We start from the raw sequence: 9,002 nt of genomic DNA, 5'->3' as shown, positions 1-9,002 counted from the left end.
TGGGCGGGGTTAGTGACGTGGGAGGCGGGGCCGATGACGTGGGAGGCGGGGCCGATGACGTGGGAGGCGGGGCCGATGACGGGGAGGCGGGGCTGATGACGGGGAGGCGGGCCCGATGACGTGGGAGGCGGGGCTGATGACGGGGAGGCGGGCCCGATGACGTGGGAGGCGGGGCCGGTGACGGCGGGGGCGGGGCCGGTGACGCGGGGGTGGGGGTGTCAGGGGCGGGGTTTGTGTTTGGGCGGGTTTTGGGCTGGTTTCTGGCCCGGATTGGGCTGGAAAAAAAATTTCTACCTGGCAACCCTGCTTCAGAGAGCATTTTCCATCTCACAGATAGGCTGCAGAGAATACCTTCTCCTGCTTTAGACTTAATCCTACCCACCCTACCCCTCTACCCACCCACCCCTAGAGTGACATGTCTTATATAACCTCCCTATCAACCCACTCATTACTTTACCTCACCCATTTCTATTCTTCTATCACCTTCTCCCACTACTCCAACCAGAGTTACACCTAATCACACTGACCACCCTTCAACATCTTCTGTCCTTCTGTGACTGTTCTCTTGTGCTTGACTGCTTAAATATTTTAAATTTAAATGCTTTACTTTTTGTCTATTAGATTGTAAGCTCTTTGAGCAGGGACTGTCTTTCTTCTGTGTTTGTACAGCGCTGCGTACACTTTGTAGCACTCTAGAAATGTTAAATAGTAGTAGTAGTAGTAAAAGGGTAATTACATGACTTTTATTTACATTTCTTTTGAATTTTACTCAAATCTTCCAGTAAAAATTGAATGGATTTTCTCTGTAGATCCAGAGAACATCTAGTTCCACAGATCTCAAATTAGGCTGAAATTCATCCAGCTTAACTTTGAATTACTACTACTACTACTTAACATTTCTAAAGCGCTACTAGGGTTACGCAGCACTGTACAATTTAACATAGAAGGACAGTCCCTGCTCAACGAACTTACAATCTAAAAGACAAGTGTACAGACAAAGTGGGGCAGTCTAGATTTCCAAAAGGTTAGGTGCCGAAGGCAGCATTGAAGAGGTGCGCTTTGAGCAAAGATTTGAAGATGGGTAGGGAGGGGGCTTGGCGTAGGGGTTCAGGAAGTTTGTTCCAGGCATAGGGTGAGGCGAGGCAGAAAGAGCGGAGCCTGGAGTTGGCGGTGGTGGAGAAGGGTATTGAGAGGAGGGATTTGTCCTGCGAGCAGAGGTTACGGGCGGGAACGTAGGGGGAGATGAGGGTAGTGAGGAGCAGCAGACTGAATGCATTTGAAGGTAAGGAGGAGAAGCTTGAACTGTATACGGTATCTGATCGGAAGCCAGTGAAGTGACCTGAGGAGAGGGGTGATATGAGTATATCGGTTCTGGAGGAATATAAGACGTGCGGCAGAGTTCTGAACGGATTGGAGGGGGGATAGATGGCTAAGTGGGAGGCCAGTGAGGAGTAGGTTGCAATAGTCAAGGTGAGAGGTAATGAGAGCGTGGACGAGAGTTCGGGTGGTGTGCTCAGAAAGGAAAGGGCGAATTTTGCTGATGTTAAAGAGGAAGAAGCGAAAGGTCTTGGCAGTCTGCTGGATATGCGCTGAGAAGGAGAGGGAGGAGTCGAAGATGACCCCGAGGTTGCGGGCAGATGAGACGGGGAGGATGAGGGTGTTATCAACTGAGATAGTGGGGGAAGAGTAGAGGTGGGTTTAGGTGGAAAGACGATGAGCTCGGTCTTGGACATGTTCAGCTTCAGGTGGCGGTTGGACATCCAGGCAGCAATGTCGGATAAGCAGGCTGATACCTTGGTCTGGGTCTCCGCGGTGATGTCAGGTGTGGATAGATAAAGCTGGGTGTCGTCAGCATAAAGATGATACTGAAAACCATGAGATGAGATCAGGGAGCCTCGGGAAGAGGTGTAGATTGAAAAGAGAAGGGGACCAAGGACAGATCCCTGGGGAACTCCAACAGATAGCGGGATGGGGGTGGATGAAGATCCATGAGAGTGCACTCTGAAGGTGCGGTGGGAGAGATAGGAGGAGAAGCAGGAGAGGACAGAGCCCCAGAACCCAAGCGAGGACAGTGTGGCAAGAAGTAAATCATGATTGACAGTGTCAAAAGCGGCGGATAGATCGAGGAGGATGAGGATGGAGTAGTGGCCTCTGGATTTGGCCAGGAGCAGGTCATTACAGACTCTAGAGAGTGCTGTTTCTGTCGAGTGTAGAGGGCGAAAGACGGATTGAAGTGGGTCGAGGATGGCATGAGAGGAGAGAAAATCAAGACAGCGGCTGTGAACGGCACACTCAAGTATTTTGGAGAGGAAGGGTAGGAGGGAGATGGGGTGGTAGTTGGAGGGACAGGTAGGGTCAAGTGATGGTTTTTTGAGGAGAGGTGTGACTACGGCGTGCTTGAAGGTGTCAGGGACGGTTGCAGTAGAGAGAGAGAGGTTAAGGATGTGACAGATGGAGGGGGTGACGGTATGAGAGATGGTGTTGAGTAAGTTGGTGGGTATGGGATCAGAGGAACAGGTGGTGCATTTCGAGGAGGAAAGAAGGCGGGCGGTTTCCTCCTCGGTGATGTCAGGAAAGGAGGAGAAAGAGGCCTGGGTTGGTTGGTTGAGGGAGAGGGTTAAAGGGTGAAGAGGAGGAGGTGGTTTGGTAGTGAACTCAAGGTTGATTTTTTGCACCTTGTCGTGGAAGTAATCAGCCAGTGATTGAGGAGAGAGTGAGGGGGGAGTGGGAGCAGGGGGCACTTTGAGGAGGGAGTTAAGGGTGGCGAAGAGATGACGAGGGTTGGAGCTGAGAGAATTGGTCAATTGGGTGTAATAGTCCTGTTTTGCAAGGAATAGAGAGGAATGGAAGGAGGATAGCATGAATTTGTAGTGAAGGAAGTCCGAGTGGGTACGAGATTTCCTCCAGAGGCGTTCAGCAGATCGGGCGCAGGAGCGAAGGTAATGGATGCAAGGGGTCAGCCAAGGCTGGGGATTAGTACGCCTTGTAGGACGGGAGGTGGATGGTGCGAGGGTGTCGAGAGCAGAGGAGAGAGTGGTATTATAAGCGGAGACAGCCTTGTCGACAGTCTCGGAGGACATGATGGAAGGGAGGAGATTAGAGATACAAGAGGATAACATAGGGGGGTCAATAGCCTGGAGATTCCTGGAGGTAGTGGTTAAAGTTGGACGGGGCTGAGGGGGGGGGGGTGAAGAAGTGTGAAGGTGATCAGGTGATGATCGGAGAGAGGAAGAGCCGAGGCGTGGAAATTGGAGGGTGAGCCGGAGGAGGAGAGGACGAGGTCAAGACAGTGGCCGTCACGGTGAGTAGGGGTGGTGGAGCACAGCTGGAGGTTGAAGGAGGATGTTAGAGTGAGGAACTGAGAAGTGTGAGGGTCGGATGGGTCATCAGCATGTATGTTAAAGTCTCCGAGACCGAGGGACGGAGATGAGGGTTTCAGGAAAACGGAGAGCCAAGCATCGAAGTCGGTGAGAAAGGAAGAGAGGGATTTATTAGGGGGGCGGTAAATGACTGCCACTCTGAGTGGCAACGGGTAGAATAGCCGGATGGAGTGGGATTCAAAGGATGAGAAGCAGTGAGACTGTGGTAGGAGGAGGGGTTGGAAACTACAGGAGGGCGAGAGTAGTAACCCAACACCTCCACCGCGGCCAACTGGGCGGGGAGTGTGGGAGAAGAGATAACCTCCATGGCAAAGGGCCGCAACTGAAGCAGACCGAGTGGGCATTCCACAAGGCGCATGAGAAGGGAAGGGAAGAGGGGTGGAGGAGGGGAATAGAGACGAGATTGGAGACATCCCGGAATCGTTTGCATGGATAAGACGGGGACAGGTGAGGGGGACCTGGATTAAGATTAATGTCTCCCACGGATAGCAGGAGGAGGAGCAGGAGAGTACGGAGGAGAGTGGGGGAGGTCAGGCGACGAAGGCGACGAAGACGGGATGCACTTAGGAGGAATGGGGAAGGGTTATTGGTAGGAAGGAGGTGTTGAAGGTTGAGAGCAAGGAAGGAGGAGGGGGACAAGAGGGATGGTGAGGTAGTGAGAGATGACGGTGAATAGGGTATTGCCATGGTGAGCAGGACGGGAGGGCAGCGAATTCCGGTGGTGGACAGTGGAAGTGGGGAGAGAAGATTAGTAAGGGACAGGGCAAGGAAGAGAATGTGGACAGGGGCCCTAAGTGACTGAGGTGTAGTAGGTGGCTGAGTGGTGACTGAGGTGTTAAGCAGATAGATAGAGCTGGAAAGCTGGGTTGGAGGCTTGGAGATGATTGACTGGCGGGCAGGTAGGTCAATGGCTGACAAGCTAGTAGGCGGGCAGGAAAGACAATGGCTGACAGGAATTGATCACATATCTCTACCTAGTCCTTTAAAATGTACAACTGAAATACATTTTTTAAAAGTCAAAAACAATTTTATAATTTACCTTAACAGAACAATGGGGGGGGGGGGGGGGGGGGGGGATGCAAAACAAATCAAACCAATCAATGTGTAAACCACACCTGCATATACATTTTTAATGGTACAATGCTGCCATCTTGTGGCAAACTATTAGCTTGTTTCCTAGAATAGTGTTTCTCAATCAGCATGCCTTCAGACCTGATCATTTGCCATGGAAGACGCTCAGATCCAGACCAGCACCTCCACTTAACTCTTAGTATTTCACAGCTGCAGGAGACACCAATGCTGGTATACCTTTCTGAGAACATATATAGTCATGCATCCACCTCCTTCCTAACCATAGCTCTGGCGTGTGGGAATAAATGGAGGGCATGGATAGTTGGGTGCTGCTTTGTGCACCACACACACTATATATAGCACCTACTGACCCCCTTCCTGAGCCTTATTCTTTGAGTTCTTCCAGCTTTCTTATACTTATGCTAAGTGAAATGGGGAGAGCATGTACTGAACATAGTTAATAATTCTGCCTTGCTAACAATATGTATATTGTGGCACATTTTCCCTGTGTAAAATACCTAAACTACCTTCTAAAATTGTTGCATTACCTGTATTGTAAATAAACTTTTTCTGTACCTGAAAATAAGCATATAGCCCTTATGTTTTGAGCACACTTGCGTAAACATTATATAGTGCAGGTTAATGCACCCATCTTGACATATAGAGGTGGCCAGTTCAAATCCCACTACTGCGCCTTGTGATCTTGGGCAAGTCACTTAACCCTTCATTGCCTCAAGTACAAACTTAGATTGTGAGCCATCCAGGGACAGAGAAATACCCAGTGTACCTGAATGTAACTCATCATGAGCTACTACAGAAAAGGTGTGAGCAAAATCTGACCATATAAATCTTAAAAAATAAACTTTGGATGTAACTCACTCTGGGGCCAAGGCAGAACTTTGCATTACAGCTATTCGTTGGTGCTTAGCACACAGCTTCCTAATGCAACAGTAATACCAAAATTCTCTGAGGACAAGCAGGCTGCTTGTTCTCACATGTGGGTCGACGTCCGCCCAGGAAACGGCAAATTTTTCCCAGCAAAAATAAAAGTTTTGCCAGAGTCTTCTGGCGTGTGAGGAGCGCGTCCCCTCAGTTTTCTTTTCTCCACGTTGAGCAGGAAAGAGTCCTCAAGTTTTTTCTCCTAATTTTTTCTTTATTTAAAAAAAAAAAAGTTACACATAGTGTATTTTAGTTTTATTCCCTTTCAAGTTTCCTTTGTTTTTTTCTTTGCGGCCAGTTTTTAGGCTGCGTGGTTGGGTTATTCCCTTATTTTTTGTGCCCTTTTTCTTTTATCAGGCACAATCAGGTCTTTTGATTTCGCCGAAGCCGTTTTCCCTTCCATGTCATCGAAGACACCCAGCGGCTTCCAACATACTCGGTGCAACCAGACTATCTCAGGTACCGATACCCACGCCTAGTGTATCCAGTGCCTTGGGCCCGACCATAGCCCAGCCGCTTGTAGTCTGTGTCTTCGTATGAAGAAACGGACCCAAGCGTCTCGAGAGGCCCAACGAGAAAAACTTTTTGGGACTTGGTTCAGTTCTTTGACGTCGGCATCGACATCGGTACCGAGGGCGTCGAAATCGAAAGGAGCATCGACGTCGGGAGGAGAGGTAATGGCTGCTGAGAGATCAACTCACGCTGGGAGCAGCGAGGCGTCGAGTGGGTCTCCACCTGCCTCGAGGCCTCCTGTTATGCAGGCCCCCCCGGGACCGACCTTCATCAGAGCCGGCCCCTAGGAGACATGAGGATTCCGCATCCTCCTCATCGGTACAGAGAGGTCTCGATGACGGGCATCGAGCGAAGGCGAGGAAGCACCGTCATCGTTCTCCTTTGACACACGGTGCCGGGAGCTCCAGAGCGTCAAGAGAGTCAGCACCCGAGAAGCGTCGGCGCCGAGAGGATCGCTCCCCCTCAATACAGGAGGTGCCGATGTGTCGGTCTCCTAGCAGCCCGGTACCTGCTCCCGAGCCTCCACAGATTCTGACACCGCCTGTTCCACCGACCCCGCAGCCTTCTCCGATGGCAGCTCTCGACAAGCGCATCCGGGTCTTGTTTCCAGAACTTCTGGAGGGACTGCTACGTCAGTCAACTTCGGTGATGGGGGTGCTTACGCCTTCTGTACCATCTGCTGCAGCGGTGTCTGGTCCTTCTGTGGTGAGGACTGCGATGCTGTGTACGGCATCGGCGTCAGCTGCCACCCAAGTCGATTCCCCTTCGACGTCGGTGGAGGAAGCTTCGCCACAGTCCGAGCGGGCATCAGCCTCTCGACATCACCATTGAGGACATCGTTCCTCAGCGTCGAGGCAGGACCAGTGTCAAGTACCTTAGCAGAGGTCTTATCCGATACTGAGCAGGAATGGGACTCCCTCTGAACCTTCCCCTCCACCAGAGAGGAGGAGACTATCTCCACTGGAGAGTCTTTCCTTTTCCTCTTTTGTCCGCGAAATGGCTACGGTTATTCCCTTCCCTGTGGAGATTGAAGATGAGCCCAGGACTGAGATGCTCAAGGTCCTGGACTATTCTTCTCCACCTAAAGAGGCTGTGACAGTTCCTCTGCATAAGGTACTGAAGGAAGTCCTTATGCGAAACTGTTCAGCCCCTCTGTCTAGCCCTGTGGTCCTGAAGAAAGCTGAATCCCAGTATCGGACGGTGAACCTGCATTGATGAGGTCTCAGTTACCCCACAATTCTATGGTGGTGGATTCCACCCTCAAGAGAGCCAGGAGTACTAAATACTATGCTTCGGCGCCCCCAGGCAGAGAAGCTAGGAGTCTTGATTCTTTTGGAAGGAAGACATATCAGGCCGCTATGCTCGCTGCCAAGATCCAATCATACCAGCTCTTCACGAGCGTTCACTTGCGGGACTCGATAAGGCGACTGTCTAGCTTGGTTGATGCACTCCCTCCGGAGCAAGCCGAGCCTTTTCGCCAGGTGGTCAGGCAGCAGAAGGTGTGTCAAAAATTCCTGGCCAGGGGTACGTGTGACACTTTTGATCTAGCATCCAGGATCGCTGCTCAAGGTATAGTGATGCGTAGACTCTCATGGCTGCGTGTCTCTGACCTGGATCGTTCAGTCCAGCAGCGAATGGCGGATGTTCCTTGCCGGGGGGCAACCTTTTTGGTGAAAAAGTATAGGATCTTGTTGATCAGATCAAGAAGCATAATGATGCTATGGATTCTCTCTCCCACTGGGCATCTTCTGCTACTACTGCCTCCTTATCTAGGAGGTATTTTGGGGGGGAAGAGGAGTGCTCCCTATTCCTATCCTAGGCCTAGGTACACTCCTGCTTCTCGACAGCCTTCCCAGGCTCAGTCCCAGCGCGCTCGTTCTCGTCAACAACGTGTGTCTAAAGCCCATGCTGCTCCCCAGCAATAGCAGGGAACGGGCTTTTGACTGGCTCCAGTTAAGCATAGCCTCTGTAAAAGTGTCCGTACCGGACGACTTGCCGGTTGGGGAGAGGTTGATATTTTTTCACCAAAGGTGGCCTCTCATAACCTCCGACCGGTGGGTCCTTCAAATAGTCCGGTTATGATACACCCTCAATCTGGAATCCAAACCTCCAAATTGCCCAGTGGGAGCTCATTCTTACAGCTCCCAACACAAGCAAGTACTTGCAGTGGAACTCTCCTCCCTTCTGAAGGCCCAAGCGATCGAACCCGTTCCACCAGGGCAAGAAGGACTGGGATTCTATTCCAGGTACTTCCTTGTGCGGAAAAAGACAGGGGGGATGCGTCCCATCCTAGACTTGAGGGCCCTGAACAAATTTCTTCTCCGAGAAAAGTTTAGGATGGTTTCCCTGGGCACCCTTCTTCCCATGGTTCAAGAAAACGATTGGCTATGCTCTCTGGATTTAAAGGATGCTTACACACATATTTTGATACTCCCAGCTCACAGGAAGTATCTTCGATTTCGGCTGGGAACTCAGCACTTTCAGTACTGTGTACTGCCCTTTGGTCTGGCGTCTGCGCCCAGAGTGTTCACAAAGTGCCTAGCGGTAGTTGCAGCGTCGCTATGTAGACTGGGAGTGCATGTGTTCCCTTATCTCGACGATTGGCTGGTGAAGAGCACCTCGAAGGCAGGTACTCTACAGTCCATGCAAATGACTATTCAGGTGCTAGAACTACTGGGGTCCTTGATCAATTACTCCACAGTTCATGTGACTCCCATGGCACGCCTACACATGAGATCAGCTCAATGGACCCTAGCTTCCCAGTGGTATCAAGCTGCAGGGAATCTAGAGGATGTCATCCAACTGTCCACTGACTTTCGGAATTCTCTGCAGTGGTGGACGATTCGATCCAATTTGACCTTGGGACATCCATTACAGATCCCTCAGCCACAAAAAGTGCTGACGACGGATGCATCCCTCCCGGGGTGGGGAGCTCATGTAGATGGGCTTCACACTCAAAGAGCCTGGTCCTTTCAGGAAAAAGGTCTTCAGATCAATCTTCTGGAATTGCGAGCAATCTGGAATGCTGTACAGGCTTTCAGAGACCGGCTGTCCAATCAAATCATATCGATTCAGACAGACAATCAGGTTGCCATGTAT

Source organism: Microcaecilia unicolor, unplaced genomic scaffold (assembly GCF_901765095.1).
Source record: "Microcaecilia unicolor unplaced genomic scaffold, aMicUni1.1, whole genome shotgun sequence".
Lineage (NCBI taxonomy): Eukaryota > Metazoa > Chordata > Amphibia > Gymnophiona > Siphonopidae > Microcaecilia > Microcaecilia unicolor.
The sequence above is the reverse complement of the archived record's forward strand: the minus strand, read 5'-3'. Positions refer to the sequence as shown.